The sequence below is a fragment of the Neofelis nebulosa genome, chromosome 15 (genome assembly GCF_028018385.1).
Source record: "Neofelis nebulosa isolate mNeoNeb1 chromosome 15, mNeoNeb1.pri, whole genome shotgun sequence".
NCBI lineage: Eukaryota > Metazoa > Chordata > Mammalia > Carnivora > Felidae > Neofelis > Neofelis nebulosa.
In genome coordinates, this window is record NC_080796.1 from 5,368,276 (window position 1) to 5,384,378 (window position 16,103).

Sequence of the window (16,103 nt, forward strand, 5' to 3'; positions counted from 1 at the left end):
GGACCTCGCAGAGAAACAGATGGAGCCCGTCGTTCAGCTTCCCTACCTTATTTGTACTGAAAATAATAGGACATTCCAAGTTTACTGGGCAGCCTGCGTTTTATCTGGCAACTCAATATTTGCAATGTGGTCTGTCTCAGGATAGAAACACAGGAGAATCAGCAAAAACTCTAGGCTTCTGCCACGCCTACTCAAGGCAGATATAACCACCCTGTACAGTGCTTGATTTCAAATGTTTTTAAGAGTGTGCTAACTGCACAGGAAGTGACTTCTTACTAACTAATGAGGATCCTGTTACAGAGAAGGTGTATTCCTTCTCTTTAAGGCTTACATCCACTGTTTTTACAAGTTAAGTTTTGCCTTGACCTTCCCAGCCTGTAGTTAATTTCTTCATAGGAAATTAAGTTTGTATCACCAAGACTCAGAGCTGAAAATTCATTTTATTGTCTACCTGGTGGTTAGATTTGCAAGTCGGGAGCAGTGCTGTGTGTCTATTTCAGTTACCCATCCTTGAATGAAACCTGTATTCAAGAGGAAAGGCTTGCTTTCTGGCCCCTGTTGAGGTTTAGCAGGTGAAGCTTTCTCTGGCTTGAGCATTTCTGCTTAGCGGTGATGTTAGGAGGAAAACACGGGGAGGCTCGCGCACCAATCAGGTGTGTGGATTGCTCGCTGGTTTTGCAGAAAGACAAACAAGGTTTGGCATTTGCAGTTACGAACTTGTATACAAGCCCTTCAGAACACACCCACACAAACTGTTCAGTTAAGGAGTACCACGCCAAATTTCCCTGTTGTTTTACAGGTGGAACTTCACTGGTGTAGGCCTTAAAGAGGTCTGAAATAGAAGTATCTGATTATTATACGACGTGTCCCTGTGGAAATCACATTTCATTTGAATTCCACAAGAGAAAAGAGGTGAACAAACCCTATGTTATTTCTACTCGCAAGTGTTTACTTGCAGAGGATATGAACCCATGTTGAACATATTTCCATGGGATGCAACACGGACAAACCTACCCTGAAAGTGGATTTAGGGGAGGTGGGGGAAATGGAGAGATGCTGTTTTCACGGGTGTTGAGTTTCAGCCTGGGGAGATGAGAAAGTTCTGGGGAGGGACGGGAGTGATGGGTATACGCACCGCAGTGTGCGTTTGGACGTAGCCAAAATGGCAAATTTTATGTTTTATATATTTTACCACAATAACGAATTAGACCAGAATACCAAAAGTTACATTTTTAAGTATTCTGGGTAACCTGAAACATTTCTGGGGCAGCTACCCTTTTAGGAAGAAAGCACCACCTTAAACGTAGTTAGGAGTCATCTTTCACGTTCAGTGATACTGTTGGATCATAGGAGATTGGGATCTTCACAAAAGCACCTTGCATACGGGGCCTTGCAGCAGTTGGGAATTATTAACTGGAGAGCCCTGGCTGACCTTAACTACCACTCAGTACATAATCTTTAATTAATATAACTCTACACTAAGTGGTTAGCGTTCCAAGGAACATGCTGCCGTGACTGCCTCCAAGTAGACTGGTTCACTGTGCCACGTGACTACATTAGTGTGTGTCCAAACGGTGGAAGGCACACTTGCGGACCTGCGGCTGCCGTGGCCCTTGGTGATGCTGGTTGTTTACGAACAAATTTTTATGTTTATGAACAAATAAGCATAAGGAAAACACCCAGGTATGAATGGGAGTGTAGAAAGTGTAAGTAAACTTTTAAACTAACCTTATTAGCTCTGCTAATTAACCCACTTATCTGTCAGAGCCAGGTGGTGAGTAAGGAGGGAACAAAAAGTATTTTTCCTTAAAACGTTTTCTCCCAGGTCTGAATACAACTACACAGCGGTCATGATTTTGCAAAGGCTGATGCCGAAGGCCAGGTGGCGGGTGGGAGGGAGCTCAGCAGCACACTAGGGGGCCTCACAGGGGTCTGGGGGGGTACCGCACTCCCTCCACACCAGAAAAATTGGGGAGCCCACTGGGAGGGAGATCAATAGTCCTGTCTCTGGGACCACTGAACTCCATCCAGGTGGACTCTCTTCCTCCCCTGTGCGTAACAAGGAATTTGGAATAGGCCATTTCCCAAGTCTCCTTCCAGATTTATATGCTGATTATACAATTTGCCCCACCCGCCAGTCCCATAATAACTGAGGCAGTTTTCCTGATGGGACCAGGCAGCAGTGGCCCTCCTGTCCTTGGCCTGGAAGGACATGCTGACTCCAGAGCTCTGGTGACAAGAGATGGATGCTGTAGAGTGAGCAGGGGACTAGTGTCTTAGGGAGTGGTGTCGTTTCACTGGGAACAGGAACCGACTACAACTAACCCGAGTAACACGGGGACTTTACCGGAAGGACACAGAATTTTCAGAATTTAAGGACAGGAAGTTGAGCTGGACCTCACAAGGGACTGGAAATCCAATGCTGGAAAGCTGGGCACAAAGATGGAACACCGCTCCGATAACTCGGTCTTCCCTTCTCCCCTCTTTCCTCTAGTATCTCCTGCTTTTGTTCCACCAGCTCCAACACCCTGCTCATGCCTAGAACCTAATTCCAGGTTTACAGGGCATTTCTATCTCAACATGAAAGAGACCAACTGCAGCTCCACTGGTGACCAAAACCCATGCTGCAGAGACTCTCAGCTGTTTGGGTTTGAGACAGATCGACTTCAGTTTGCTATGCCAGTGAGTATGGAGCACGTGGCTCAGTGCCCACTCAGCAGGGGCTCTGGGAGCAGATGCCCTTGAACAAGGACGTGCTATGCATACACTCCTCAAGCTTACTTCGGTTGCAAGCAGAAGCCTTCCCTGGCTCGTCAAGCAAAAGAATGTTTTGGAAATACACAGGGATTATCACCTGTAATCAAAGGAGGCAGGGCAGGTCCTGGTCCTCAGCAAACGGTGTTAACAGACCTTTTCTTTAGGGTACAGCCATTTATGTGACTGTTCTAAGGGCTACCTTCTGTGTTTTCCTGTGCCATATGTTAAATTCCTGGAGGTGCGGGAAGACCATGAAGGGCCTGGTTTAGGATGTGTCCATTTCTGGACTCATCTGTTTTACAGGGACATGACCAACCTGTCCCACTTTTCCTAGGACCATCCCAGTGTTTTTTTTTTTTTTTTAATTTTTTTTTCAACGTTTTTTATTTATTTTTGGGACAGAGAGAGACAGAGCATGAATGGGGGAGGGGCAGAGAGAGAGGGAGACACAGAATCGGAAACAGGCTCCAGGCTCCGAGCCATCAGCCCAGAGCCTGACGCGGGGCTCGAACTCACGGACCGCGAGATCGTGACCTGGCTGAAGTCGGACGCTTAACCGACTGCGCCACCCAGGCGCCCCATCATCCCAGTGTTTTAAGTGCCAAAATTCTAGTGTCCTGGGATCCCCCTCAGTCCTGGGCAAACCAGGACACTTGGTCACCTAAGAACATGGTCACTTGTACATGGTATATGGTCCTTTGAGGGGACCTCTCTATTTATTAGGGGCATCTCTACCACAAGCAAAGAATTGTGGTGAGCTATATGGAAACATTTCATGACATTTCGCGGAGTGCCTGTTACATTCTACTTCTTGATGGGGGGGGGTGGTGCACGCATGTGTGTACACACACAAACACAGGCGCGCACACACGCTCTTCCCAGTCTCTCAAGGCCACACCTCTCCACTACATGATTTGGTGATGTCACGCACCACCACAAAGCGACTGCTAACCTCCCCAACGTGGGCAAGCGGGAAGCTGTACCCTTCTACTGGGTGCAGGGCTGATGTCGTGCCCTGCAGGCACAGACTGTCTACATGTTGTCCATTCTTCCTTCTCTGCTGTTGACAATCCTATCTGTACCTCTCACAACATAACCCCAGAGCGAGAGAAAAAAATTGTCATACCTTTTCTTCCTAAAGAGGAAAGGGGGGACTTGGCGCGCAAGAAAGTATTCATTAAACACAAGCAGCAAGCAAAACAGCCATAGAGGTAACCGTCCTCATCCCTGTGGCTGGTAACGAAGCCTCATTACCATTCTAAGGGCTCAGTAGTTCCAGCGGGCATTTCGGTTGGTTGGGGCGATCCGCCCAATGCGGTGATATGAGGGGTAAGAGCCCTGCTGGTCCCCCCTTAAAGGCCTTGATCACTGTTTTGGCGTCCCCGATGCAGCCCCCCGGCTCCCCCGTGCGGCCGGGCTCTCTCCGACGCCCCTCTCTCCCGCAGGCCCTCCCGCCTCCTCCGAGCTCCAGCGCGCGCTCGTCGCTCCCGACCGTCTCTCCGAGAAGGGGGGGTGGGAGGGACTTGCGCCTCCCGTCCCGCAGCGCCGGTCCCTCTCCCCGCCCGCCCGCCCGCGTCACCTTCCACCCCGCAAAGCGGAGCTCCGCGTCTGGGCCCCGCGGGGCCCCACCGCCGCCACCAGCCCACCGGCCGGCGGCCCCGAGGACCCCGCGCCCCTGCCCGCGGCCTGGGGGCGGGACTTCCGGTCCCGCGCGCGAACGCCTTCCGGCGCCAGGCGGAAGCCGGCTCAGGGTCCGCGTTGGGGCCGGAGCGTCCCGGACGCCGGTCTCCTCAGTGGACGCGTCTTGGCCACGCCGCCGCCGCCGCCGCCGCCGCCGCCGCCGCCGCCGCCGCGCGACGGGGAGACCGGGTAGGGCCGGGGGGGCCGGGGGGACCTGGGCGCCCCGCGCGGGCGGAGGGCGACCGAGCATGGTCGGGGCCGCGGGAGGGGTGCCGTGAGGGGCGGGGGGCCCAGCCGCGTAGCCTCGCCGCGGGTCCGTGCTGGCTTCCGGACGTGTGTGTGGGTTGGAGGGACATCGGACGCTCCGGGGACACTCGAGGTCTCCCTTCAGCCGAGTCCCCTTCGGGCTGCACTTCTTTGTCACAGGAATTTAGCAGCCCTTCCTCCGGTCGGGGGCTCGGACCCCAGGCCCCACGTACAGTCGCCCACGCCCCCGACTGAGCCAGCAGGCGCCCGCGGACCTACTGCTGTCAGGCTGACCGCAGTTCTCGTTCTGGAACCCTCCGTGGCGCCAGAGTTTAGCTTGTGCTGCTTCCACTGCCCCGAGCGACCTCGTCAGCACGCTTGGAGCTGCGGAGAGGGTCGCAGGGAGCTGTGCCTGCGCTTGTACTGGAGCCCCTGTGCGTTAGTGACTCGGTTTACCCAGTGAGGACAGTCTAGGTGCGGTTTTAGCGGATTACACCCAGTCCCTAGGATACGGGTTAGTGACTCCGTTTACTCAGTGAGGACGCTCCAGGTGCGGGTGCAGCCGATTACACCCAGTCCCTAGGGTTCGGGTTAGTGACTCGGTTTACCCAGTGAGGACCCTCCAGATGTGGGTGGAGTGGATTACACCCAGTCCCCAGGGTTCGGGTTAGTGACTCGGTTTATCCAGTGAGGACAGTCTAGGTGTGGGTGCAGCCGATTACACCCAGTCCCTAGGATCCGGGTTAGTGACTCGGTTTACCCAGTGAGGACAGTCTAGGTGCGGTTTTAGCGGATTACACCCAGTCCCTAGGATACGGGTTAGTGACTCCGTTTACTCAGTGAGGACGCTCCAGGTGCGGGTGCAGCCGATTACACCCAGTCCCTAGGGTTCGGGTTAGTGACTCGGTTTACCCAGTGAGGACCCTCCAGATGTGGGTGGAGTGGATTACACCCAGTCCCTAGGGTTCGGGTTAGTGACTCGGTTTATCCAGTGAGGACAGTCTAGGTGTGGGTGCAGCCGATTACACCCAGTCCCTAGGATCCGGGTTAGTGACTCGGTTTACCCAGTGAGGACAGTCTAGGTGCGGTTTTAGCGGATTACACCCAGTCCCTAGGATACGGGTTAGTGACTCCGTTTACTCAGTGAGGACGCTCCAGGTGCGGGTGCAGCCGATTACACCCAGTCCCTAGGGTTCGGGTTAGTGACTCGGTTTACCCAGTGAGGACCCTCCAGATGTGGGTGGAGTGGATTACACCCAGTCCCCAGGGTTCGGGTTAGTGACTCGGTTTATCCAGTGAGGACAGTCTAGGTGTGGGTGCAGCCGATTACACCCAGTCCCTAGGATCCGGGTTAGTGACTCGGTTTACCCAGTGAGGACAGTCTAGGTGCGGTTTTAGCGGATTACACCCAGTCCCTAGGATACGGGTTAGTGACTCCGTTTACTCAGTGAGGACGCTCCAGGTGCGGGTGCAGCCGATTACACCCAGTCCCTAGGGTTCGGGTTAGTGACTCGGTTTACCCAGTGAGGACCCTCCAGATGTGGGTGGAGTGGATTACACCCAGTCCCTAGGGTTCGGGTTAGTGACTCAGTTTACCCAGTGAAGACCCTCCAGATGCTGGTGGAGTGGATTACACCCAGTCCCTAGGATATGGGTTTAGTGACTCAGTTTACCCAGTGAGGACAGTCTAGGTGTGGGTGCAGTGGACTATACCCAGTCCCTAGGATATGGGTTTAGTGACTCAGTTTACCCAGTGAGGACAGTCTAGGTGTGGGTGCAGCCAGTTATACCCAGTCCCTAGGGTTTGGGTTAGTGACTCGGTTTACCCAATGAGAACAATCTAGGTGTGGGTGCAGCCGATTACACCCAGTCCCTAGGGTTCGGGTTAGTGACTCAGTTTACCCAGCGAGGACCCTCCAGATGTGGGTGGAGTGGATTACACCCAGACCCTAGGGTTCGGGTTAGTGACTCGGTTTACCTAGTGAGGACCCTCCAGATGCGGGTGGAGTGGATTACACCCAGTCCCTAGGGTCCGGGTTAGTGACTTGGTTTACCCAGTGAGGACCATCCAGATGGTGGTGGAGTGGATTACACCAGACCCTAGGGTTCGGGTTGGTGACTCGGTTTACCCAGTGAGGACAGTCTAGGTGCGGGTGCAGCCGATTACACCCAGTCCCTAGGGTTGGCTACCACAAGGCCACAGACTGTGTTGAGTGTTCCCGGAACCATGGTGTCTCACTCACAGTAAACACAGGTGGTGTCTCTAGTGGCCAGGGAGGGGCTTGTCGGCTTATTTTGTCATTACTGCAGCTCATGCTGAGTATTCTCCTCATTGTCTACACTGCATGTGATTTTTATTGGCTGCGCTTCCTAAGGACATCGTACAGCCTCTCACTTAGGTATAATTAGAGACTCCGACCTGAAAAGGCGAATTGGGTTTTGCCACAAACTGGGCACCCAGCAGGGCAGTCCTCGCACTGTCACTGTTGGAGGGGACAGCTGCCTAGAGCCTTCCTCCTCTTGGGTGCTAGACTGCGTCGGTGCAGGTTGCCCGGATACCAGGTTCTGTGGTCTGACTTGCACTAAGTGAACTAGAATGTTCTGTGTTTGTTGGTGCCTCAGTGTATTGGCTGACTTGTAAATCCCTCACCCCCTCCCCCCCCCCCCCCGCCCCCCGGCTTTATCAGGTGTAATTGACAGACAAGAACTGTGTGTATTCTAGGCGCACCGTGTGGTACACATTTTGATGTACATTGTGACATGATGGTCACAATGAAGCTGATGACACATAGTGACCAGTACCTAGCCGTCTTAAGATCTACCTCGTCCAGATCTCAGATCACAGTGTTAGTAACGCTTATGAACTCTTTTTTTTTTTAAAAAATTTTTTTTCAACGTTTTTTATTTATTTTTGGGACAGAGAGAGACAGAGCATGAACGGGGGAGGGGCAGAGAGAGAGGGAGACACAGAATCGGAAACAGGCTCCAGGCTCCGAGCCATCAGCCCAGAGCCTGACGCGGGGCTCGAACTCACGGACCGCGAGATCGTGACCTGGCTGAAGTCGGATGCTTAACCGACTGCGCCACCCAGGCGCCCCTCGCTTATGAACTCTTGATGGACTTGAAAATTTGTACTTGAGTTGGGTGTAATCTCCTTATATTTAGGGACATAGCTGATATTTACAGGTGGAGAGCAGTGTCTAGAAATAAACAGTGCTTCAACATGTAATTAAGTATAGTGGGTAATTTCTCAACTAGAAAATGGTAAAATGGCCTGATCTTTATAGTTATTGTGTTGATTGCTGTGTGGATTTCTCTGTATATCTTCATTTAATCTGTTTCTTTAAGTTAGACAGTGTTCCTTTTCTGATAAGGCTTGTTCCGAATTGTCCATAAAATCTTGGTTTAAGAAATGTATTCCTCCCCCTTCGCTTGGTTTTTGGGAGATAAAACAGTTGGGAAAGTATGCAGGTCTTTAGACTTTAGTTTGCGGTTGAGGAAGTGCTTGTTTTTGAAACACAAGAGCCCGCCCTCTCTGGCAACTGTCTAGTTATATGTCTGAATGATATATTTGAAATTGGATTGCTGTGTGTTCTGGATAATCTCTGGGATTTTTCTTTGTTCTAATCGTTGAGTAAAATTTTAAGTTTTCTGTAGATGAACCCAAGTGTTGTTCTGTAGGATTGTGATACATTTTACACTTTAACCAATAGTGGAAATTTTAACAGGGCTGGGCAAATTACTAGTTATTCTTAACAGATTTATTACTTATTTTTGTTTCTGCGATGGCAAAATGCGTAGCTGTGCGACGGGAGAACTACTAAGACAGTGATGGCCCGGGCTGTTTTTATTTTCACGTATTTACACATTGCTTTCCATAGTCACCTGTTTGTAATATGTGCAGTAATTTGCTATATTGGGATTTTGGGCTCTGTGCTCCCTGACTGTCAACTTTATAATTACATAGTCTGCTCTCTGTTACCCGTATACCCCATTACAAGGGCACCCCCTGCCGTTTGATGGTATTGATGAAAGGACAGTGTTGATCTGCAGACCTACTGTCCAGCTGCAGGGCCTGTGACGCATGCTGGCTGTCACCAAGATTAGCTGAGGCATCATCAGCCTCTTCTTTTAGTAGGACTTTCTGCCCTTTCTGTGCTGCTGAGTGAGACCTTTTCTCTCAGTGACTGAGATGACGTTGGCCTCAGCCAAAAGGGCTGTCGGTATAGCCTAGTTCGTTCTGCTGACCTTGATCCCATAAATCTTGGCAAATTTTTTGCCCTCCTGACATGCAGTTATGGCTGTGAACCATTTGTTTACGTTGTTATTGTTTGAAAAACAGTTTAAATACTAAATCATGATTGGATTATATAACTGGACTACACTTACTTTTGCTTGGAGCGAGGCATCACATTAAATTCTACAGGAACCATTCTTTGAAGTGATACAGTTGCAAATACTACAGAAAATACACTGATTGTCATTAGTCTTTGTTCTTGTTATGAGTTTTGTTTGTTGGTTTGTTTTAGTTTGAGATCCTCATGAAAAGAAACTGTCCAGTAGGAGATGGGGGGGGGGAGGGGATGTTAGGAGGTGATGGTGGGGGCTTTCTGCAGTGGTTTACACCTGCACGTTGTAACAACTGCACGTTGTTTACAGTTATCAGTGCTTGGTGGTAATAAAAAGAAGAAGGACGTAGTTGGCTTTATCATTGTTTTAAAATACAGACAGTGCTCTCCTTTATTGCCTGCGGGGCGTAGAGAGAGAAATTCCTCCTGCCGCTCCCACCTGCCTGCGAGAGAACGACCTGGCAAAGGCTCTTGAAGTTGGAAAGTTTACGTGGTCACTGGGAATCGTGGAGAGGCTTGAGGGAAGGATTGAAATGTGAATAAAGAAACAAACATTGAGGTTTATTTTAGCATTGGTATTTTTCGTGGACATTGACGGGAACACTGCGCATACAAGAAGACCAAGCACCGCGTACGAGTGACCTCGTCTTAGTTAAAGCGGAGATGATAGGGCCGACCCGGGAAGTGATGCATTGTCAGGTTCTAGACTTTCCCACAAGAACTAGTGACCACACAGGTAAGAAGTATCGGAGTCAACACCGAACATTTCAGACCTAGGCAGTGACTATTGACTTGGTCTTTCTTTCCTGACAAACAGTTACTGGTTCCAGTTTGCTCGGTGCTCCAGCTGGAAAGTACCTTGGGAGATACTCTGACGGCACTCCTTGGAGCATGGTGAATGTTGACCAGCCACGACAGGTGGGCTTCAACTTCCAGACCTCTGTAGCCTCTGCAGGCTCTTATCATCCTGACAGGGGTTGTAATGCCTGTGTCAGCCTGTGCTTGTGACTTAACACGTTTTCATTTGATCTCAGAATAAGCCGGTCAGCTTGCGTCCATTCAAGTCACCTCTTTTTTTTTTTTTTTTTTTTTCTCTTGGCGGATCGGAGTTTTCTTTCACACCTGCCGGCTCAGAGGAGATCCTTCTCCAGAGATCTGAGCCCTGAGCACCACATGGGGGACAGTTTATCGTGCGTTACTTCCGCATTCCTCACTAGTAGTAATTTGGCGCCCAAGGCAAGCAGGGCAGGAGGAAGAACCCGGAAGAGGAGTGTCTAAGCTAGGAACTAGAGTCCTGTTAGTCCCGTCCTCTTATGGTGCAGAACTTTACTTAATTTTCCCAACATTCCCCCCTTGGATGCTGTTTTAAAAACATCTTTTTTAGTAGGCATCACCCCTTAGCTCTAGGGGTTGGTACTCTCGGACGGCTAAGATGCGTGTTGCAGTTTCCAGGTAATGTTGAGGGACCTGGTCAGGGTTTGTATAGTGTCCGCCACAAATGCAGGCCCGTTGTCACTGTGTATGGTTAAGGGCAGACCAAACCGAGGCATCATTTCACGTAGAAGAGCTTTGGCCACCTCACGACTTCGCGCCGTCCTGGTCGGGAAGGCCTTGACCCATCCTCAGTACGCGCAGATTATTACGAGGAGGTACCTGAATCCTTTGCTTGGTTTTATATCTGTCAAGTCCACCTCCAAGTCTTGGAAAGGGGTGGGTTTCTGGTAACCGTCAGACCAGGTTTAGGGAGGATATGGTTTGCATACTTAGAGATTGATGAATTAACCAGGCCCCAAGTACATAATAAAGCACGAAAGTCTTTATCTGTTGATGGGTCTACAGTGAGAATAGTCTTGGCATGCAATGGTTGGGGGGAATCCATCCCATTTTCTAGTTGTTTAAATAATCATATGCCCACGGGGTCTTATTATTATCCCCACAGAAGATTGTCTGTACATGAAGTACTGTGACAATTTTTCTGAAGTTTACCTCAAGTTGTGTAGGTTAGGCAAACAACAAACATTTAAAGGCAGTCGGAGCTAGAATTTAACATCCATAACTGTGCGCTGTTGAAACATAGTTTTTCCCTCTAAAAACCCTCTTTTCCAGAGATGGCCAAATCAAGACCAATGCATTTGTAGAACAAGTCACGTCTTAAGAAACCTGGCCTAATTATTTACATAAGCTCAGCAAGAATAGCGATTGATCCTGAGGATCTGTTAAAAGTTTGCTTTCCTGGAACCTTTTATAAGGAAACTCCAGATTGAACTTTTAGTAGCCTCTCCAGGCCAGAAGCCAAGCCAAATACTTGCCATCAGACAGGCCTGCAATACCTGTGGAACTGGGTGAATTCCTCTTCACAAGGTCCCCAAGATATCCTGAGGTTCCTGCACCTGCCAGGAAGTGACCTTCTTTACCGCTGAGAACTGTGTAAGCAAGGTATCCGGCCAACATTTCCAAGGGCCTTTATGAAGTCAACGCTTAATCTGTAGTCCTTAGTTATCAAAAAAAGCAGAACAGCATCCTTTTTAGGAACACTTAACCTGTTCTGTAATAAATGCCTTGTTAACCCCTCGGGTAAGACTGTCTTTGTACTTTTAGGATCCCTGTACTTTCCGTTTAGGATCCCTGCTTGAAAAGGACTTCCTCCCTGGTCTGTTCACTCAGCTTTATGTTGGTTGATGTTTCAAGAGTCTAGGTTTTTCGGGGCGCCTGGGTGGCGCAGTCGGTTAAGCGTCCGACTTCAGCCAGGTCACGATCTCGCGGTCCGTGAGTTCGAGCCCCGCGTCAGGCTCTGGGCTGATGGCTCGGAGCCTGGAGCCTGTTTCCGATTCTGTGTCTCCCTCTCTCTCTGCCCCTCCCCCGTTCATGCTCTGTCTCTCTCTGTCCCAAAAATAAATAAAAAACGTTGAAAAAAAAATTAAAAAAAAAAAAAAAAAAAAAAAAAAAAAAAAAGAGTCTAGGTTTTTCATAACCCTTTTTTAAGGGGGTGAGCAAAGCTTAGAAGAGTCTGACTGATGTAGAATAATAACTGGTAATTTTTGTATAAATATTTACAGAGTGCTTTTCTTATATCGTCATTTGGTCCTGAGGCAGGATTGAATGTCAGGGACAGAAACCCTGAGCTTCAGGAAGGTTAGGTGACCAGCCCGGTGATGTCTTCTGGAATGAGGTGCTGGACCTGGGGTGCGATCCCAGGTCTTTATGTGGACTCACCCGTTCAATTGCGTCTCAACTCTTGGGCCCTTATACATCAGGTATTTTTAAATGTATCTTGGAGCCCCTTTGGCTTTCTCATTTCTTCTCCCTTGTCACCAAACTAACTTGTCTCCGGGGAAATAAGTTGCTGACTCAGCTTAATTGTTCTCTTCTGCAATCAAAGTCCTATCATCGAGGGATTAGCGTGAACCTGTAGCACTCATGTAATGCAGTCTTCTGCCTGATCTGGATACTCTCATAACCCTTTCCTTCCCAGAGTATCTATGGCCCTTGCAGGAATACTTAGAGTAACAAGGTGTTCACTTTCTGGTGTAGCCTTGGTTCATTGTTGGGTTATTCTTTTCCTTGTAACAGGTCCAAATTGCCTGTTGTGGTTTTTATTTATTTATTTTCTTTAATTTATTTTTAAAAATTTTTTTTTACGTTTATTTATTTTTTTGAGACAGAGAGAGACAGAGCATGAACAGGGGAGGAGCAGAGAGAGAGGGAGACACAGAATCAGAAGCAGGCTCCAGGCTCTGAGCTGTCAGCACAGAGCCCGACGCGGGGCTCGAACTCACGGACCGTGAGATCGTGACCTGAGCCGAAGTCAGACACTCAACCGACCAAGCCACCCAGGCGCCCCTGTCCACACTATTTTAGATGTCTGATCAAGGCAGCAAATATGGGGGCTTTTCCTTCCTGTAGGGTGGACACCTACTGTCATATTATTGCACATTCAATACTATTGAGGTTTAAAATTACATTCACATTTAAGCAGACGCATCTAGCTCTTATATTAAGCATTTGGTAAACCACAGCTCCCAAAATTATATGGGAAATCTGTTAATCTGCTCTCTCTACCTGTACAGCTGGTTTTTGAACTCATCTACAAGACTTTACGTTTATTCCTGTTAACTTTGATCCTGGCTGGGCTTCAGAAGCTCAGCATTTCAGCTTGTAGTGATCTGTTTTTGTTCCGTTTTCTAACACACTTATCCTTTTCAGCTTTTATGTTTATAATGCTTATCCCTTAAAGCTTGGTTGAGTCAGGGCTGGCTTTCATTATAGCTAAGTAGCTAATGCTCCTTGTGAGGCTTTGCGGCAGATCACCTACGGGTAATTTTATACCAGGTTTTCCGTGGAGAAGTGTGACAAGTGATAGTTCTCTGGATCTGGTACCCTTATTCCCTGGAAGACCCTAGAATTACTTATAGGCCAACCCAGAGTTGTGTCGGATTTTCCGCTCCCTACCACTCACTTTCACACGCATGTCTCCAAAGAATAGAGAAAACCAATTGCTGGAATTGTGTTCCTAGGCACCTGGCTCTCTCCTACCCCTCCAGACTGGATGTTACCACTTAAACCTAGAATAGTTGAAACCTTGATTCAAAGAAAGCCTCTGGGACCTGCCATTTCTTATGTTAATGATTTTGCTTGAAGTTCATCTTTCAACTATGTATGAACTCTTACCCAGCTGCCATGAGCTGTAAAAAAGATTTTAAGAAAAGATTTATAGAGGGAAATGATAATAAATGTTCTTGGAAACTACACTTGCCAGTGGCCTCAGTCCATTATTGTAATCGAGATATACAGTTGTAGCTATGGGTTATGTGGAGATCGACATAGATTGTATGTAGAGATTATTTTCATTTTTAGTCAATGTGAAACCTTCAAATCCCAAACTAGTAATCTCTCATAGACAGCGTTTTTAAGCTTTAGTTCAAATCTTAGTTTTTTATCTCCATACTTTTAACATTACGGTGGCTTATAGCTAAGTCTGGATTTGAGGAAAGTCTATCAGTTGTGAGATTAATTCTGTATGTATTAGATGGCATATGGGGAGGGAGACATGAAATAACTGAGTTTTTATTGAGTCAGCAACAGGACGGCAGAGGAGTGGCTCAGGATGCCTGGCTTCTAGAAGTGGCTATGCTGCTCATGCGCTGTGGCCGGGCGAGGGGCCTGTTCTGGTAACGGGGTAGGTACATCCCTCTCAGCCTCCGTTGCTTAATTCCTACTGTGGTAAGTCCTTTTCTGAAGCTAGACATGGCTGTGATCTGTGGCCTCCGGGCCCCTTTCCAGCTCTGATATTCTGGAGCTGTCCGGTCCAGTCGTGACCAGTCACAGGTGGCCACACGGAACCTCACTGCACGTGCCCAGATGCCACATGTGGCCGTGGTTATCACACCAGAGGGTGTGGGTAAGTGTCCTGGTGGACGCTGTTCTAGAGCCTGCCCTGTGTAAAGCCAGGGACAGATCCCAGTAGCACAATTTAATGTGGAAAATGGGCTCTTTAGGAGAGTCTGTGTCTGGTGCACAAGGGCAGTTGCCTCAGTGACGGCTGGGTTCTTTCATTGACACGTAATCACTGCCGGGTGCCTTCACCAGCAGGTGCGAGTAGTTGCACAGACAGACACAGTGTGCTGGAGGGTTTAGACGTCCTACGCACTTGGTTTGCACAGCCCTTTCTTGTATCTGTCGTACCACAGAGGACAGGGGACTCGGGAACTGCCCCTCTGTTGTGAGATCTCTGTTTCTGTGAAATGGCTTCGGAGGGCCAGTGACAGCTGCTTTTGAACAAATGCATTACATCTGTGTCCAGAGTGTGGACAAGAGTGCTGTCTGTGTTAGGGGAATTTGGCTAAACAGGTATCTTTAGACCAGTGATTTTTAACCTGTCAGATCCAACACTCTATTTTTATAACAGGTATTTTACAGTTCCTCCTTTACCATCCTGAAATGAATTCATAGGCATACTGTAACTACTTACAAATCTGATGGCAAAGAAATGAACACAATTTCTAACTATGATATAAAGGAGGAATAAAAATAAAATCATTAAAAAATGATTAAAAATATTTTTAATACGCGTGTGTTCGATACATTCCAGATGGTCAGCGTTTTGTGTCTGTGTCTAGAATTACTGTGGATGAGACGGTTACAAATGCACACTTGTGCGGGTGGGTTGTACTTAACGTATGTGCTGCCATTGAGGTGATTTTCCAAAATGGCGAATAATTTGGTAAAATGCAGAGAATAGTTAGGTATGGTCTTGCCTTGGCTTCAAAGCAGTTTTATTTTGGGAAAATTTGGTGATTATTAAAAGTGTGAAAAAGATAATTTGTATTTTTTTTTAATGTTTTTATTTATTTTTGAGACAGAGACCGAGCATGAGCAGTGGAGAGAGGGAGACACAGAATCTGAAGCAGGCTCTAGGCTCTGAGCTGTCAGCACAGAGTCTGATGGGGGGCTTGAACCCACGGACTGTGAGATCATGACCTGAGCTGAAGTCGGATGTGTAACTGACTGAGCCACCCAGGCACCCCAAGATAATTTGTATTTTTATGTTACGTGGTGTTACACTCGAGGCTTAGGTAATTTAGACATGCTTTGCATCCACATGTATTTCTGGTGGGTTATTAAAAACGCAGAGGGACGCCCGGGTGGCTGAGTCGGTTGAGCGTCCGACTCTTGATTTTGGCTCAGGTCATGACCCTGGGGTCGTAGGATTGAGTCCTGAGTCGGGCTTTGTGCTGGGATTCTCTCTCTCTTCCTCTGTCCCTGTGCCCCACTTGCGCATGCTCTCTCTTAAAAAAAAAAAAAAAAAAAAAAAAGACAAAGTCCAGCGTCAGTATTAAAGAATATTGTGATTTATTAGTCATACCTGCCATAGATAGAATGAGGACGTCTGGGTAGGACTTGCCGTGTATTCTGCCTCTGTTCAGTGGATCCTGACACCTCCCCCGCAGGGGCTGTGGAAAGATGCTGGAGAGGGTTTTGGTTGTCATAGTGATGGGTGTAGGTGTGTGTAGTTAGCACTTAAGATTTGGGAACCAGGGATGCTTTGGACAGCTGTACACAATGGGAAAATAT

At 48.4% G+C, this 16,103-nt stretch overlaps 1 long non-coding RNA gene across 2 annotated transcripts in view; it reads left to right on the forward strand.

The window, feature by feature from the left end:
- Positions 1-4,591: 4,591 nt before the first annotated feature.
- The window catches only part of LOC131495964 (uncharacterized), a 40,396-nt gene continuing 28,884 nt past the window's right edge, over positions 4,592-16,103 (forward strand). For both annotated transcript variants that reach the window (XR_009254216.1, XR_009254217.1), the window contains exon 1: positions 4,592-4,626. This is a non-coding gene — a long non-coding RNA (uncharacterized LOC131495964). The remainder of the gene's footprint in view (positions 4,627-16,103) is intronic.